Genomic DNA, 16,347 nt, shown 5'->3' with positions numbered 1-16,347 from the left:
TTAAAAGTGCTGTATCCTGATGGCTTTACAGGGCAATTCTATTATTCATAAAACATATAACACTGATTTTTTTCTTTTATTTATTTAACATTTATTGCTCAGCAAGTTCAAGGTGCTCTTCTGAGTGCTTCTCATATCATTTTCAGTTCAGTTTCTCAGTCGTGTCCAACTCTTTGCGACCCCATGAATTGCAGCACGCCAGGCCTCTCTGTCCATCACCAACTCCCGGAGTCTACCCAAACCCATGTCCATCGAGTCGGTGATGCCATCCAACCATCTCATCCTCTGTCGTCCCCTTCTCCTCCTGCCCCCAATCCTTCCCAGCATTAGGGTCTTTTCCAATGAGTTAACTCTTCACATGAGGTGGCCAAAGTATTGGAGTTTCAGCTTCAACATCAGTCCTTCCAATGAACACCCAGGTTGAAACAGTAACTTTAAAATAGAGAAACCTGGCATACACCACTTTAACCAAGTGACTTCATAAGCCATGTTGATATCGTGTATCCTCTGATGTCATGGGTTGAGAAGGGTACATGGTCTCTGTGATATTGTTGCCAGATTCCATAACCCCAGTCTAATCATGGAGAAAATATCAGACAAAACCACACTGAGGTTGAGAGAGTCAATTCCTAGGCAGATTGATAAGAAGTCTGGGGTCCCTGAGGAGGAGAGAGGGGTCTGTGGCTCTCAAGGAGGAGGAAAGGACAAATGTCTTTATTTTTTTTTCTCTACATTCCTTAGTCTAAGTCACATAAAACTTTTTTTTTTTCTTTAAGCCCAGAACTGAGGATTATACAACAACTCAGTTTAAACTCTATACTAAGGATTATATAGCAAGAGTGTATCCTGTTTGAGGACAGTTTCTCTTTGAAAACCTTCTGACTAATCCTGTCATCCTAAAATGTATATTGTGGGAGTGGGTCTGGTAAGATTTTTACAACCTTGAGACATTCTTTTGATTTATTGTAATAACCAATTTAGAAAGTATAAAATTCCCTTGCTGAAACTAGTGAGGAGGGCACTCTCCATTCCCCCCTTCTGATGTCTATGTCAGAAGATTCCTCTGTCCCTTTTCATACTTGGATAAAACACTGCTACACAAAAGCTCTTGAGTGATCAAGGCTGGTCCCTGGTCCTGAAGCTAAATCTTCTTTTTCGGAGATCATGAATCTGACACCATTCACTGTAAGCTGTCAAGGGTATGTTCTACAAAATACCTGACCAGTATTCTTCAATAGAGTCAAGCTCATGAAAAACAAGGAAGGACTAAGGCAGTATCACAGACTGTAGGAAACCAAGGAGACAGAAGAACTAAATATCCTAGAAAGGATCTTGGATTAGAAGCAGCACGTCTGCAGGAAAACTGATGACATCAGAATAAAATCTGTAGCTTAGTTGATGGATTACTCCAATGTTCATTTCTCAGTTTTGATAAGTGTACCATGGTTATGTACATGTTTAACATCAGAGCAAGCTGGTAAAGGGTATATGGGAACTACCTGTACTACCTTTGAAATTCAGAGCCAAACTTGAGAGGCTCATAGAAATGGGGGCTAGATTTCCTTGAGGAACTGGGTATCATCTCATGGTCACTGTTTCATGCTGACCACAGTAAGTGGATCAGTGAGTGAATCATTCAACATTATTTTTAAGGAGGATTATATCACACCTTGTCCCATCTGATTTTGTGGCCAACTTGACTGATTGATGCCCTCTACTGGGAAGTGGCAGAACTGCTTCCTCTATGGCTTCATCCTTCAAACTGGCAGAAGTTAGTCCCAAAGATCTGTCCTTTCAGCTCTGATCTGAGCATTTACCCAGTCCTCCTTTAGAAGTCTTTTCCTTCCCCCTTTGTGTCCTCTATTTCCAAACAGACATTTGGAGTCCACCTCTTCATCCCCACTTTGACATTTTTTGAAGATCTTCCTTGCATTATTCTGTCCCATCTGGTCTCCTCTGTTAATTTCTCTTGATAAAACTTGACATGGGACAGTCTGTGCTCAACAAAAATCTATTTGTTCCCCTACATTTACCAGCCTCCCTGACAGTTAGGCTGTGGCAATATGATCAGTTCTGGTCCATGAACTATAAGGAGAAGGGACATGTGTTACTTCTGGGCTAAGCCAGTTAAGAGTCCATGTGTTTATCTCACTCTCAGCTCTCTCTTCCCATCTTGTTCTCCTGATCTTGTTTTACCTCTAACTCTAGCTCCAGCGCTCTGCCCCAGCCCCAGAAATCTTACGGCCGAGTACTCCAGACTGCATACCTACAGATGGATAAGGATCACAAAAACCATATACAACTTTGAGTGAAAAAAAATCTACATCTTGCTAAGTTGATGACATTTTTATATTTTTCTGTTACATTAAGAACTATTAATTACACTGTCTAGAATAATCTTCTTCCCCCTCCCTATCCCCCTAGAAAAACTGTGACAAAGTTTTGATCCTGTAAATCTACCCTATCCCATTTTTCTCAAAAGGAACTACCTTCCCCCATTCAATTTTTGTATCCTTCCTATTGACCCTAAATGACCCTCTTTAATTTCCTGTATTTACCACCATTTAGTATTTACCACCATTATAATTGATAAGCTGAGAAGAGAGTCCCTCTTACCATCCTAATCTGGGCCAAATTCTCTAGAAAATAAGAAAACAATAGACTCAAGCTACATGTGAATGCCCTACCAGGAGGATCAGTCTAAGAGCAGCAAGCGTGAGGGAAACGGGAAGTGAGGCAGAAACATAGGAAATCAGTGACCAACGATGAGGAGGCACGTGGCTAAGCTGGTTTCACCAGGAAACCCCAGCCGACTTCTCAGCCATGTCGGGCATCTCTGGAGAGTCTGGATGGAATCACTGTGCATGGAAAAAATCTGAAGGGGTGTGAAGGGCACAGAATCTGTCTGCCAGCTTGTTCCTGTCCAAGTTTGCCCCACATTTTCAGGTTGTGTAAACTGACGGCTCTAGGCCAGTTCTCATGCCCCAACATTTGGGGTTTTATCTGAGACCAGAAGTGGTGGAAGGCACCGTTAATCTGCTGGGGCCCAGTCAATTTGTTCAAGGTGTCAAAGTTCACGTGATCCCTGCCATGGCAGAGATTATGCTGGGGCCTGGTTCTCACCTCTAAGATATCAAGTGCTGCTAGAAGATGAGGAAGCTACAGCAGTGATGGCCAGGACCCTCTCTTTGACAAATAGCCAAGACCCAGGCAAGAGACGAGGCTGAGCAAATACAGAGAGGAAAATAAACTAGGACCAACCATAACTGCTTGCTCCCAAATGAAGTGCTGTCTGCTTTCTCAGGTAATTAGTTTCCACATCTGTGCTCACTTGTGTCAGACTCTGGAACCCCAGGGACTACACCTAAGGGTTACTAAATCCCCAGCTTCTAAATGACAGGAAGGTCAAGCTGAAAAATTATAACTGACCAGTGCAAAAAAGTGTCACAATGCAACTAAAGTCCTTAACACAACATATGTATTATAGATGTTTGCTCACCCTCTCCTTGAAATTAAACACAAGAGCCACAAAGCCAGCTGGAATAGCTCTTTACAAAATATAGCTGTGCTTTCTCTGAGCCATTCCCTTTTAATACCTTTTTGGCTATTTTCCATATCCGAGTCTGGAGCGAGGCTATGAGATAATGTTTGTGTAGGGTATGCGAGCCGCTGCAAGGTCTGCAGTCCTAGTGAGTTTAGGAGCCTAAGAGGCACGTGGTGTGATTTTAGCTGTGAAAAGCACCTCAGTGACATGACAGTCAGCAGAAGCTGTTAACAATTTGGATTTGGTGGCATTTCCACTTCAGCTATGGGACCTCTGACAACACAGGGTATCCATGTTCTCGGGACGTATTCTGATGCCACAGAGGAAAAACAGTGCTAATTGGTCCATGCTGAGCTTGGGCAGCAGAAGCAGATGCTTAAGTCCATGAAGGCTTCTCTGCCTTGGGAATGCTGATTAAAAAATCAGTTGTCGACATGAAACTAGAATATGGTCACACATGTGTGTATGTGCTGCTACTTCAATCATGACTCTTTGCGACCCTATGGACTGTAGCCCGCCAGGCTCCCCTGTCCATGGGACTCTCCAGGCAAGAATACTGGAGTGGGTTGTCTTGCCCTCCTCCAGGGGATCTTCCTGACCCAGGGATGGAACCTGTGTCTCTTACGTCTCCTGCACTGGGAGGCGAGTTCTTTACCACTAGCGCCAACTGGGAAGCCCAGAATGTGGTCACCATTTACTATTTCAGCGTAAGTTTGATTGTCAAGGGAAAAAAGTATTTGTGACCTGTATGTCCTTGGACAAGTTATTCAGTGTCATTGGGGCTCAGTTTGCTTACTTGTAAAATAGATGTAATAGTAATTCTTGCCTCACAACATTATTATTAACACAAGTGGGTTATTATTTATAAAATGCTTGCATATAGTAAGTGCATATAAGAGTTTGATAAACAAATGAAAAAATGATTCAAATGATAAATAAATGAATGAGCGGATGAACAAAGGACCTCTGTGCATCCTCTCAATTTCAGGGAAAATAAATACCTCCACCTCCACCATAATCCCCCAATTCTTCTCACCCTCCACATTGGTCCTATGCTAATAAGGACCCTTCAATTTACCTAAATGGAAGAACCACATTTGCGCCAGACTTGGCGATATTTCTCAGTCATGATTTGAGGATGTAGTGATCTTGTTGTTCAGTCGCTCAGTCGTGTCCGACTCTTTGTGACGCCATAGACTGCAGGACACCAGGCTCCGCTGTCCTCCACCATCTCCCAGAGTTTGCTCAAATTCATGTCCACTGAATCAGTGATACTATCTAACCATTTCATCCTTTGCCATCCCCTTTCCTCTTGCCTTCAATCTTTCCAAGCATCAGGGTCTTTTCCAGTGAGTCGGCTTTTCACGTCAGGTGGCCAAAGCACTGGAGCTTCAGCTTCAGCATCAGTCTTTCCAAAGAATATTCAGGGTTGATTTCCTTTAGGATTGACTAGTTTGATCTCCTTTCTGTCCGAGAGACTCTCAAGAGTCTTCACTAGCACCACAATTTCAAGCATTAATTCTTAAGCACTCAGCCTTCTTCATGGTCCAACTTTCACACCCGAACGTGACTACTAGAAAACCATAGCTTTGACTGTATGGAACTTTGTGGGCAAAGTGATCTAACAAGAATTCTGTTTCTCCCACTCCTCTCTTTTACTTAAGACTAGGTCCATATGATGGTGACCTCCAGGTTCAAACCTAGAGAGTTTCTGGACACACTTATTTCCTTAATAGGGCATTTAGATAATCCTAATTTTAAAGCAAACAGCAGAACTGTCATATATATAGTAATATAACAAATAATGACTGAATGAATTAAAGCATTTTCTAACTTTGAGTGTCAATTCCCCTGACTGGGATTCTGCTCTACTGTGGTATCTATTGGGTTGGCCAAAGAGTTAGTTTGGGTTTTTCCATAACAGCTTATTTAAAAAAAAAAACAAAAAACACTCAAAGTAACTTTTTGGCCAACCCAGTACATGCCCAATTTACACAACTTTTTGATAATTAACCACCACCTCCCACTATCATCTTCTACCTCACTCCCATCCCAGCTTTTATAGGCTTTGTGTGCTTGAGAATTTGTCCACAAGGATACTTGGCAGAGTGAGGCCAACAGAACAAGACATCCTGCTCTACCTCACCAGTGGTGGTCATATTACGAAAGCTATCTTTAATGTTTTACATGAGGGTGGAAGGGTAAGTGAGAGAAGACTTACTATTTTTTTATCAAAAGAACATTTGTGAAGGATTCTGTAGCTTATTACAAGAAGACTCTTTTCTGTGAATCAAAATATATCACTTCTTCCTTCGTGGTCAACGTTGTCCTTTGTTTACACATTTATCACAGTATTTATCTTTCCTATGAGAGGTGTGATTGTATCTTATTTAAAGTTGCAGCTAATATAGCTGACACATTGTTTCATACTCAAATACTCATTTGATGTATAATTAAATAATGAGAGAAAATCATCTGACATATCTTCAAAAATGTATTTTTCTCTTTAGGCTTGACTTGCCAGAAATAATACATATCTTAACCCCTAGGTTAAAATCAGTGTTGTCATTTTGTTAAGCTGTAATGACATATTAAGAACCTACTTCCCGGATAGGCTTATGAAAATATTTTATTGAAGGGGAGAATAGAAGGAATTTGAAATGAGAAATATCCAGGTTTCCAACCTCAACACCATTATTGATTTGCTCTGTGACCCTGGAGAAGTTATTTCATCCTTCTGCTCTTTGCCTTATTTGTCTTTAATATTGAGGTAAATGTGATAACTTTTGCATGGGTTTGTGGGGAATAAAAAAGTAGACAACGGATTGAACAAATTATGCTTAGGCAACGGGTCATCAGCAAGCAAAAAAAAAAAGTCTAGACAGATCTTTCATGCACATGTGCATCCTCAGTGGCTTCAGTCATGTCCGACTCTGCAAACCTATGGAGTCCACCAGGCTCCTCTGTTCTTGGGGTTTCCCAGGCAAGAATACTGGAGTGGATTGCTATGTCCTCCTCCAGGGAATCCTCCCGACCCAGGGCTCAAACCTGTGTCTCCTGCACCCTCTGCATTACAGGTGGATTCTTTACCACTGAGCCACCAGGGAAGCCCCAGACAGACCTGAAAGTGAAAGCTGCTCAGTTGTGTCCGACTCTTTGCACCCCCATGGACTATACAGTCCATGGAATTCTCTAGGCCAGAATACTGAAGTGGATAGCTTTTCCCTTCTTCAGGGGATCTTCCCAAGCCATAGATTGCACCCAGGTCTCCTGCATTGCAGGTGGATTCTTTACCAGCTGAGCCATAAGGGAAGCCCAAGAACACTGGAGTGGGTAGCCTATCCCTTCTCCAGAGGATCTTCCTGACCCAGGAATTGAACTAGGGTCTCCTGCATTGCAGGCAGATTCTTTACCAACTGAGATATCAGGGAAGCCCTAGACACAGACCTGAAACCCTCACAAAAATTAACCCAACATGGATCACAGACCTAAGTGAAAACTGTCATAGAAGAAAACAAAGGAGAAATCATAGATGACTTTGGGTATGACAATGACTTTGTAGATATGATAGCAAGGACACAATCCATGAAAGAAATAATTGACAAATGAACTCAACTAAAATTAAAAATGTCTGCTCCTTGAAAGACATAACAGAATGAAAAGATAAGCCAAACTGGTGGAACATATTTGCAAAAGATACATCTGACCAAGGACTGTTATCTACAATATTGAACACAGTGAGAAAACAAAGTGGGTTCACACATTTGAACAGACATTTCACCAAATAAAATATACAGATAGGAAATAAGCATATTAAAATATGTTCCACTATATGCTATTGCTGCTGCTGCTGCTAAGTCACTTCAGTCGTGTCCGACTCTGTGCGACCCTATGGACGGCAGCCCACCAGGCTCCGCCATCCCTGGTATTCTCCAGGCAAGAATACTGGAGTGGGTTGCCATTGCCTTCTCCAGTGCATCAACAGGAAAAGTGAAAGTGAAGTCACTCAGTCGTGTCCGACTCTTAGCGACCCCATGGACTGCAGCATACCAGGCTCCTCCGTCCATGGGATTTTCCAGGCAAGAGTACTGGAGTGGGGTGCCATTGCCTTCTCCGACTATATGCTATTAGGAAACTGCAAATTAAAACAATGAGATACCACTATATATCCATTAGATTGACAGAATCCAGAACACTGACACCACCAAATGCTGGAAAAGGTGCAGAGCCGCAGGAACTCTCATTCACTACTGGCGGGAATGAAAAATGGTACAGTCACTTTGGAACACAGTTTAGAGGTTTCTTACAAAACTAAATGTAACTTTTACCATACCGTTATGTAACTGCGCTCTGAGGTATTTACCCAAGATACTGAAAACTTAAATCCACACGAAAAACCTACACATGGATGTTTATCGCAACTTTATTCAGAATAGCCAAAACTTAGAAGTAACCAATATCTACTTCAGTAGGTGAATGGATAAACTGTGGTGCATCAAAAAGTATTATTCAGAGCTAAGAAGAAATGAGTTACCAAGCCACGAAAAGACATGGAGGGACCTTAAATACATGTTGTTAAGTGAAAAAGGCCAACCTGAAAGGCTATGTACTGTAACATTCCAACTTTATGACATTCTGGAAAAAGGCAAGACTATGGAGATAGGCCTTTTTCCTGTCTCCACAGTCTTTTAGACTGTGGAGGCAGTTAAAAGACCAGGGATGGCCAGAAGTCAGGGAAGAGGATGTATGCGCCGAGCTCAGAGGGTTTTTAGAGCAGCAGAACTATTCTGTATGATATTACAGTGGTAGATACAAACCATAGAACATTTATCCAAGCCCATAGAATGTACAATCAAATACTTTGGCCACCTGATGTGAAGAACCAGCTCATTGGAAAAGATCCTAACGCTGGGAAAGATTGAAGGCAAAAGGAGAAGGGGGCAGCAGAGGATGAGATGGTTAGATAGCATCACCCACTCAATGGACACGAGTTTGAGCAAACTCCAAAAGATAGTGGAGGACACAGGACCCTGGCATGCTGCCGTCCATGGCGTTGCAAAGAGTCAGACACTATTTAGTGACTGAACAACAACAACTATAGGATATATTAACACAACACGAAGAGCGAATCCTAATGTAAACTACAGACTTTGGGTAATAAGGACAAGTCACTGTAGGTTCATGGATTGCAACAAATGTGCCACTACTCTGAGGAATGTCGAAAATGTGGGAAGCTGTTAGTGTCTGAGGGTATAGAGGGTATGTGGGAGCTGTCTGTAATTTCTGCTCAGTTTTGCTGTGAACTTAAAACTGCTCCTAAAAATAGTTTATTAATTAAAACAAAAACAGGCAACACAGGTAAAACACAGGTAGCTCAAGACTATTAGGGATATGGTAGGCAATAAATAGTATCTGTTTGTATTTTGTTTATCAATAATATTATTTCTAAAAAGTCTCAAAATTACTAAGAATTTTTAGAGCTGAAGACACCATTTCACAGTGATACAACCAGAGTCCACAAACTGCTTCAAACAGCTACTAGACTTCTGTTGGCTTTTAAGTCACTTGTGCCTGCCTCCTCAGCAGCGCTCAGTGTGATCAATCCTTTAGGCTACAAATTAAATTGCCTCTTCTGTTTAAAATGTGCATATGGAAAAAAAAAGTGAAACAGAGCTAACTGGAAAGTATAAAAACAAAAGTTTGCCCTGTACATCTTTAGTCCAATTCTCCAGAGTCATACACTAACACTTTCTTTTGACCTCCTATTAGAAAAGAGGAAAAGGAAATAGAAAAAGGATAAAACAGCATTTATTTTGTATATTTATTTTACTTACAGGTGGGACTACTAAATACAGTATTTTCACCTTTTTCTAGCTTAATAATATACCTTGACACTTTTCCAAATTGACACATAGACATCTTCACAAGACTACAAACTATTTCTCTCACTGATTTATAACTAAATTCACCAGCTATCAATATTTTCTTGAAGAATATTCTTTGAATGCTTGACAAAGGAAGGAAGAACTCCTTAGGGTGCAATATTCCTTGTCATTGCTATTATTCTTTCAAGGTTTTTAGAATGATTACAGTTAGAAATTAGATTTCCCAACTACATAGGGTTCTCAGCAAAGTTAATGTTCACATATATTTTGAATTAACAGACATGAAAAATATATATGCTAAAGGAAATAAATCAAAGACAAATAATGTGTGAATCACTTTAATGTGGGACCTAAAAATTGCAACAAACTAGTGAATATAACAAAAAGGAAGCAGACTCACAGATACAGAGAACAAACTAACAGGTTTCAGTGGGGGCAGAGGGGTAATATAGAGGCAGGAGATGAAGAGGTACAAATTATAAGGTCTAAAGTAAGCTATAAGTACATTTTGTACAACATGGAGAATACAGCCAGTATTTTATAATAATTATAAATGGAGTTGCTGTTGTTGTTCAGTTGCCAAGTGGTGTCCAATTTTTCATGACCCCATGGATGGCAGCACATCAGTCTACCCTGTCCTTTACCATCTCCTGGAGTTTGCCCAAGTTCATGTCCATTGAGTTGATGGTACCATCCAACCATCTCTTCCTATGTCACCCTTTTCTCCTTCTGCCTTCAATCTTTCCTTCTGCATCAGGGTCTTTTCCAGTGAGTCAGCTGTTCACATCAGGTGGCCAAAGTATTGGAGCTTCAGCATCAAACCTCCCAAAGAGTATTCAGGGTTGATTTTCTCAAAGATTGACTAGTCTGATGTCCTTGCTTTACATGGGACTCTCAAGAGTCTTTGTAAATGTAGTATAACCTTTAAAAATTTTGAATCACTATATTATAAATCTGTAACACATAGTATTATATGTACATGCAGCCTGCCAGACTCCTTCATCCATGTGATTTTTCCAAGCAAGAACACTGGAGTGGGTTGCCATTTTCTTCTCCAGGGGATCTTTCCAACCCAGGGGTCAAACCCGTGTCTCCCATATTGCAGGCAGACTATTTACTATCTGAGCCACCAGGGAATCCCTGGTAACATATAGTATTATATGTACACACTGCTATATTTAAAATGAATTACCAACAAAGACTTACTTATACAGTTACACAGGGAACTCTTCTCAATGTTATGTGGCAGTCTGGATGGCAGTGGAGTTTGGGGAAGAATGGACACATGTATCCCTATGGCTTAGTCCCTTCGCTGTCCAGCTGAAACTATCACAATATTTCTAATCAGCTATCCTGCAGTATAAAATTTTTAAAAATTAACAACATTGTGAATCACTATATTATACATCTGTAACAGATAGTTGTCCAACAACTATACTTCAATTTAAAAGTGAAAATCTAAAAAGCAAATTACTTAGAATTTTTAAATACTTACTTTAAAATAAGTATTGGGCACGGCAAAGACGAGAATTTTGAAGCCATCACACCCATATATACCCACGACTGCCTTGTTAGTATAAAAGTGGTGTTGAACAACTGAATCCTAATGTTATAGATCAGGCACCAAAATGTAATTGACATGCAAAAGCCACTGGAAGAATTAATAATTATGATAAAAAACCATGAACAACTGATTTTAATGACCAGATAAGGAACTTATTTCCAGTCACCCACTGAGAGAAACTAATCTTCCTTCACATCCTAATCTACTGACACACACAGTCTGGGCTGTAATAAGCTCTTAATAATAAATAATCTCGCTATGAATAAAATTCTGCTGAGTAGAAAATGGAGGATTATAGAACATTTCAGAAAGAATTCGATTTCATTTTCCCCCTACCTCCTCACCCTTTAGTTAATTTTCTATAAATACTATTTGATTGTTGCTGCCACCTTAAGGTTTAAGAAGATGTGCACACAAGTGTGAAAGAGTATTCGATACTGTCCCAAATAAAATGCACGTGGGAGGGGAATTAGAGTACAAACACAAAAGCACACAGGACTGACAGATATTTATATTAATAATCCTTACAGAAAACCATCTGTTAATGATGGATTCATCCATTCTGGAGCCGTAGGGTAAAGTGATAAATATAGACCTTGCATTCATAATTTACACAAATGAACCTGTGCACACTTACATACACATACACACTGCACTTTTTAGGCTCAGTAGTGAATATTATGTTAATAATAATTGAGTATTCCATGCCACAGTGCAGAGAATAGAAACCTAGATTTTTCTTGTATTGTTAAGGGTATCTCAGCTAGATTAAGCAATTTGATCAGAAACTTTAAGACCAAGTCTTAGAAATCACAGTTGTGCGCCAATGCTGCCCTTGAGTCAACTGACCTGCTACTGAAGAAGGAAAGAAGGGGAGAGAAGAAAAAGAGGAGAGGAAAAAGAGAAAAGGACTGCCATAAAGTAATTCATTCCTTTGTTCACTCATTAACATTACTGAGCACCTACAAAGCGTTCAGGCGCTGTGCTAGCAGCGAGAGACACAAGGTGACAGTCTCTGCCATTGAGAAGCTCAAAGTCTCACGAGAATGACAGCCAAGAAATGAGAGCATCTTTCCCAGCCAGACTCAGAGGAAGCCATTGCATCTCTCTTGTTCCTACTGCAGTAGGTACAGTGCCCATGATGGTGTGAATGTGGAAAGAACTCAGGCTGCGACTTTGAAAAGACCTGGGTTTAAAATGTTCTCTCCATCCTTACTGGCTCATCTTGGCTATGTCTCTTAGCTTGTCTGAGCTGTAGCTTCAGCTTCTTTAAAACAGGAATAAAAACCTTCTTAGGAGGATAAGTAACTATAAGGAAGGACACAGAAGCTTCTAGGACAAAGCTGTTTGGTTTTGTTGCCCTCACTTGTCTGTGTCCCCAGTGGCCTGCCCCTAGTCAGTAGCTGTAGTTTTACAAGCCGCAATCTGGAACCCACCACACAACTGGAGAAAGAATCCTGGATTTCAGAGCTAGGTCCCAGCACCAAACATCCCCAAGGAGAGCATCCAGATCAGTCCATGAGGCTTGCACTCCTACTTCAGTCTCTCCTAGAAGCACAATCCTGGATGGTCATCCACTGTCACCAGACTCTCGTCCCCTTTATTGCTCTGTATTTTCCCTCAACTAGGCTCAACCTCCCATTCTTTTCCTCTCTCTCACTTCCACTGTGCCCTGGGGGATCTTCCACCTGTGATCAACAAATATCCTTACACACACTAGTTCTCCATTTACCCCATTCACCTCCCTGTTGGACTAAGCTGTCCCCAGGAACCCTACCTTCCAAGCTATAAGATCCCCTGCTCCTCTTAGGCATCCTGTCCACTTATCTGACCCCCCTCTACCTCAGTCCTGCCTCAGTGATCTGATGCCATCCCTCTGCCATTGATGTCATCTTCCTACTTACACTTGCCTTCCCCACAAACCACTTCAATGACTTCAACACGAGGCTTTTGATTCCTTCCCTTCCTTGTCTACTACCAGCCTTTCTTCTGCTCTTGCAGCTACCCCATCCCACTGTCATCTCCAGAAACTGCATCACCCCTCACATCTAGCTGTTTCTTCACCACTATTTGTTGTTGCTTTTTAAAATGCCTCCTTTTAAGTTTACTTATCTGAGTGAGTTTCTTGATATTTAAAAAATCCCACTAATGCCTCAACTGAAAATTTTAAAATTAGAGGTAGCTTCGTCTTCAAAAATCTGTGCTAGAAAACCTCTTATTTTGAGATAATGTAGATATTGCCTTTGTTCTTTGAAAATAAATGCTTCTCTGCTTCTGCCGAGAGGGCTTCCCTGGTAGCTCAGCAGTAAAGAACCCACCTGCAATGCAAGAGACCCTGGTTCAGTTTCTGGGTCAGGAAGATCCACTGGAGAAGGGATACGCTACCCACTCCAGTATTCTTGGGCTTCCCTTGTGGCTCATCTGGTAAAGAATCTGCCTGCAATGCAGGAGACCCCAGTTCTATCCCTGGGTTGGAAAGATCCCCTGGAGAAGGGAAAGGCTACCCACTCCAGTATTCTGACCTGGAGAATTCCATGGACTGTATAGTTCATGGGGTTGCAAAGAGTCAGACATGATTGAGCAACTTTCACTTTTCTGCTGAGAGCCACTAGGACCCAGAGTCCGTGGCCAAGGTTGCAACATATCCCAAGATATGTGAATTTCAAAAATGCAATGGACTGAATGTTTGTGTCGCCTGAAATGTGTATGCTGAAATCTTAACCTTCAATGTGATGATATTTAGAAGTAAGGCCTTTGGGAGGTAACTGGGTCATAGGGGTGGAGCCCTTGTGAATGGGGTTAGTGCCCTTTAAGAAGAGACCAGAGAGTTGGCAGGGTCTCTTTCCACCATATGAGGATAGCGGTGGAAGTGAGGAGTCAGCAGTCTGCAGGCCCAAAGAGAGCCCTCCCCAGAACCCAACCATGCTGACACTTGATCTCAGACTTCTAACCTCCAGAACTTTGAGAAATACATTTCTGTAGTTTATAAGCCACCCAGTCTATGGTACTTTGTTGCATCAGCCTTAACAGACTAAGGCAGGGAGGGAACAGTGGTGGCAAAGTAGACCAGCTTCTGCTCCAATTTCCCCAGCTGCTGGGCATGGCCTTCCAGACGACTCCTAGCAGAATCAAAGGGTTGGATTTACCCCAGAAAGTGCCATAGAGCAAGTTCCATGTGAGAAAGAAATGCAGACATTTTATATTAGCAAGAACAAATTGTGAAACTAGAAAAGAACTTCTAAAATATCAATAAATATATATTTTTTAATTTAACCAACATGCTGTAAGAAAGATGTGATCTTTTTCTAACTTTGGACAACATTATAAAATTATTGTCATATAAAGAAATGATTAAAAATATGCAGCTAAAATATATGCAAAAATACTTATTACAGAGATATACCTCAGCAAATGCATATTATTAATAGTAATAAGATTGCATATTTTTGAATTTCATGGTACTGATGGCGTTTGTCAGCTATTCAAAAATTTTTAAATGTATAAGTTAAGATTTCTCATTTTAAATAAACTTTCACACTTGTGCCTCATTTTATATTCATAACTTGGTATTATTTTTCTTAATTGTGATTTCCAAAGCTGTGCAGGTTGCAGGCTCCATTATACTTGAGTCCACTGGCATCCAAATGTTACATATTAGGAAACTGAGCCTCAGAGAAGTTACAGAAATAGCCTCAGGCAGGAGAGCTGAATGAGGAGCCAGGATTCAAACTGAGGATGTCTGGACTACTCTGTGTTACCTGTTCTTTTGATCTGCCACAAAATTTTACTCCAATTATAATTTCTGATATACATTTGAAATGAGTTTAAGGTTTTTACACCTATTTCCCTGACCAGAATCTCAGCCCCCTAGCAGTAGGGACTATACTATATCCTATTTACATCCCCAGCAATTACTTCAATAATATGCAGTAAATTACTTGTTAAAAGTTTGATCAAAGGATGAATGCCTAGGTGAATAAATGAACTTTTTTATTCCTGCTTTTCATGTGTCACACTGATTCAGGGGAAGGCCAGACAGTAACTGGCCACCTAAAGAAAGAAACACTTGGGTCTTTGCACCTAAACCTATGACTCCCAATCCTTAGTTTAGGGCCCCCAAGTAGTCAGGACACTATTGCAGAAGCTTCCTATATGTGCCACAGCATTTGTAAATAAATCAGTGCATTATTTTCAGAAAAATTTGCCTCTTCTGTGACAGTGAGCAAATTTTTCTGAAAATATAGAATTCCTCATATATGGACCAAGCTGAGAACTACTCTTTCTCACTAAAATCCAACACTTTTTCCTGTCACTCGAAACAGGAGTGTCACAGTGAGATTCAATAGTTTCGAAGTCCAGGGAGAGAAGACTGACACAAAAGATCAAGGATGAAACACAATGTCAAGAAAAGTAGACAGTCTGAGACTGGGAGTAGAAGCTGGCTCCTCAGAGAGAAGAGAAAATTGGTCTCAAAATGGGAGGAAGCTTAGGCACAGCAGAAACCAGTGGACAAACAGACAGAAGGTACAGAATATGAGGTAATATCTAGAAACAGGTTTTAAAGTGATTGAAAGTGCTATCAAATATTATACACCATGTCTGACCCCTCCAAGTCCTATTTCTTTGCTGTGTCCAGAACTACTTGTCATGTGAATGGGGAGCCAATAATACAACTTCCTTTCCAAGTATAGTTGACATCTTGATTCCAGGGGCTCCATATCTGGAAAGTCAACCAACCGTGGATGGATCCTGGGGGAGGAATTCATGGATATGCAGGCTCTACTGTCCTCCACCCCTTTATACAAGGGACTTGAGGATCCTCATATTTTGGAATCTGTGGGAGCTCCTGGAACCAATTCCCCACAGGTGACAAGGGATGACTGTAGTCACAGCTCCCCAGGACCCTTCTTTCATATTCAGAGAAGGGCACTTGAAACCAGGCTTCCCTGCTGGCTGAGATGACAAAGAATCTGCCCACAAAGTGGGAGACCTGGGTTTGATCCCTGGATCAGGAAGATCCCCTGGAGAAGGAAACGGCAATCTACTCCAGTATTCTTGCCTGGAGAATTCTATGGACAGAGGAGCCCACGGGGCTACTGTCCATGGAATGACGAAGAATCGGACACGACTGAGCAACTAACACACATTTGATACCAGATGCTTGAATCAGCCAAACACAGGGCAGGAGGACCAAGTTCGGCAGCACAGCAAGAAGGAACCAGAGGAGACAAAACCAGGTTTCTGGTACCCAGTGCCCAGTCTGACTATCTTCCAGCATCAGTGAGCATTAAAATCAATCAGTGCGGAAAACTGTCAGTCCAACATGACATTTCAGCTTTATTCCCTAATGCTTC

The 16,347-nt window shown here is 41.2% G+C and overlaps 1 protein-coding gene across 2 annotated transcripts in view; it reads right to left on the bottom strand.

The window, feature by feature from the left end:
* LOC145527162 (uncharacterized) overlaps positions 1-16,347 on the bottom strand; it is a 544,757-nt gene that overhangs the window by 346,258 nt on the left and 182,152 nt on the right. The window contains exon 11 of one of the 2 annotated variants that reach the window (XR_014069546.1): positions 11,487-13,311. The exons of the other annotated variant lie outside the window; for it this stretch is intronic. The gene's annotated coding sequence lies outside the window, so the exon portion shown is untranslated. Of the gene's footprint in view, positions 1-11,486; positions 13,312-16,347 lie in introns of those variants that run through there. 2 annotated transcript variants of the gene reach the window in all.

The sequence above is a fragment of the Giraffa tippelskirchi genome, chromosome 11, assembly GCF_054371585.1.
Source record: "Giraffa tippelskirchi isolate mGirTip1 chromosome 11, T2T-mGirTip1v1.2.pri, whole genome shotgun sequence".
Taxonomy (NCBI): Eukaryota; Metazoa; Chordata; class Mammalia; order Artiodactyla; family Giraffidae; genus Giraffa; species Giraffa tippelskirchi.
This window is presented reverse-complemented; position numbering and strand designations above follow the sequence as displayed.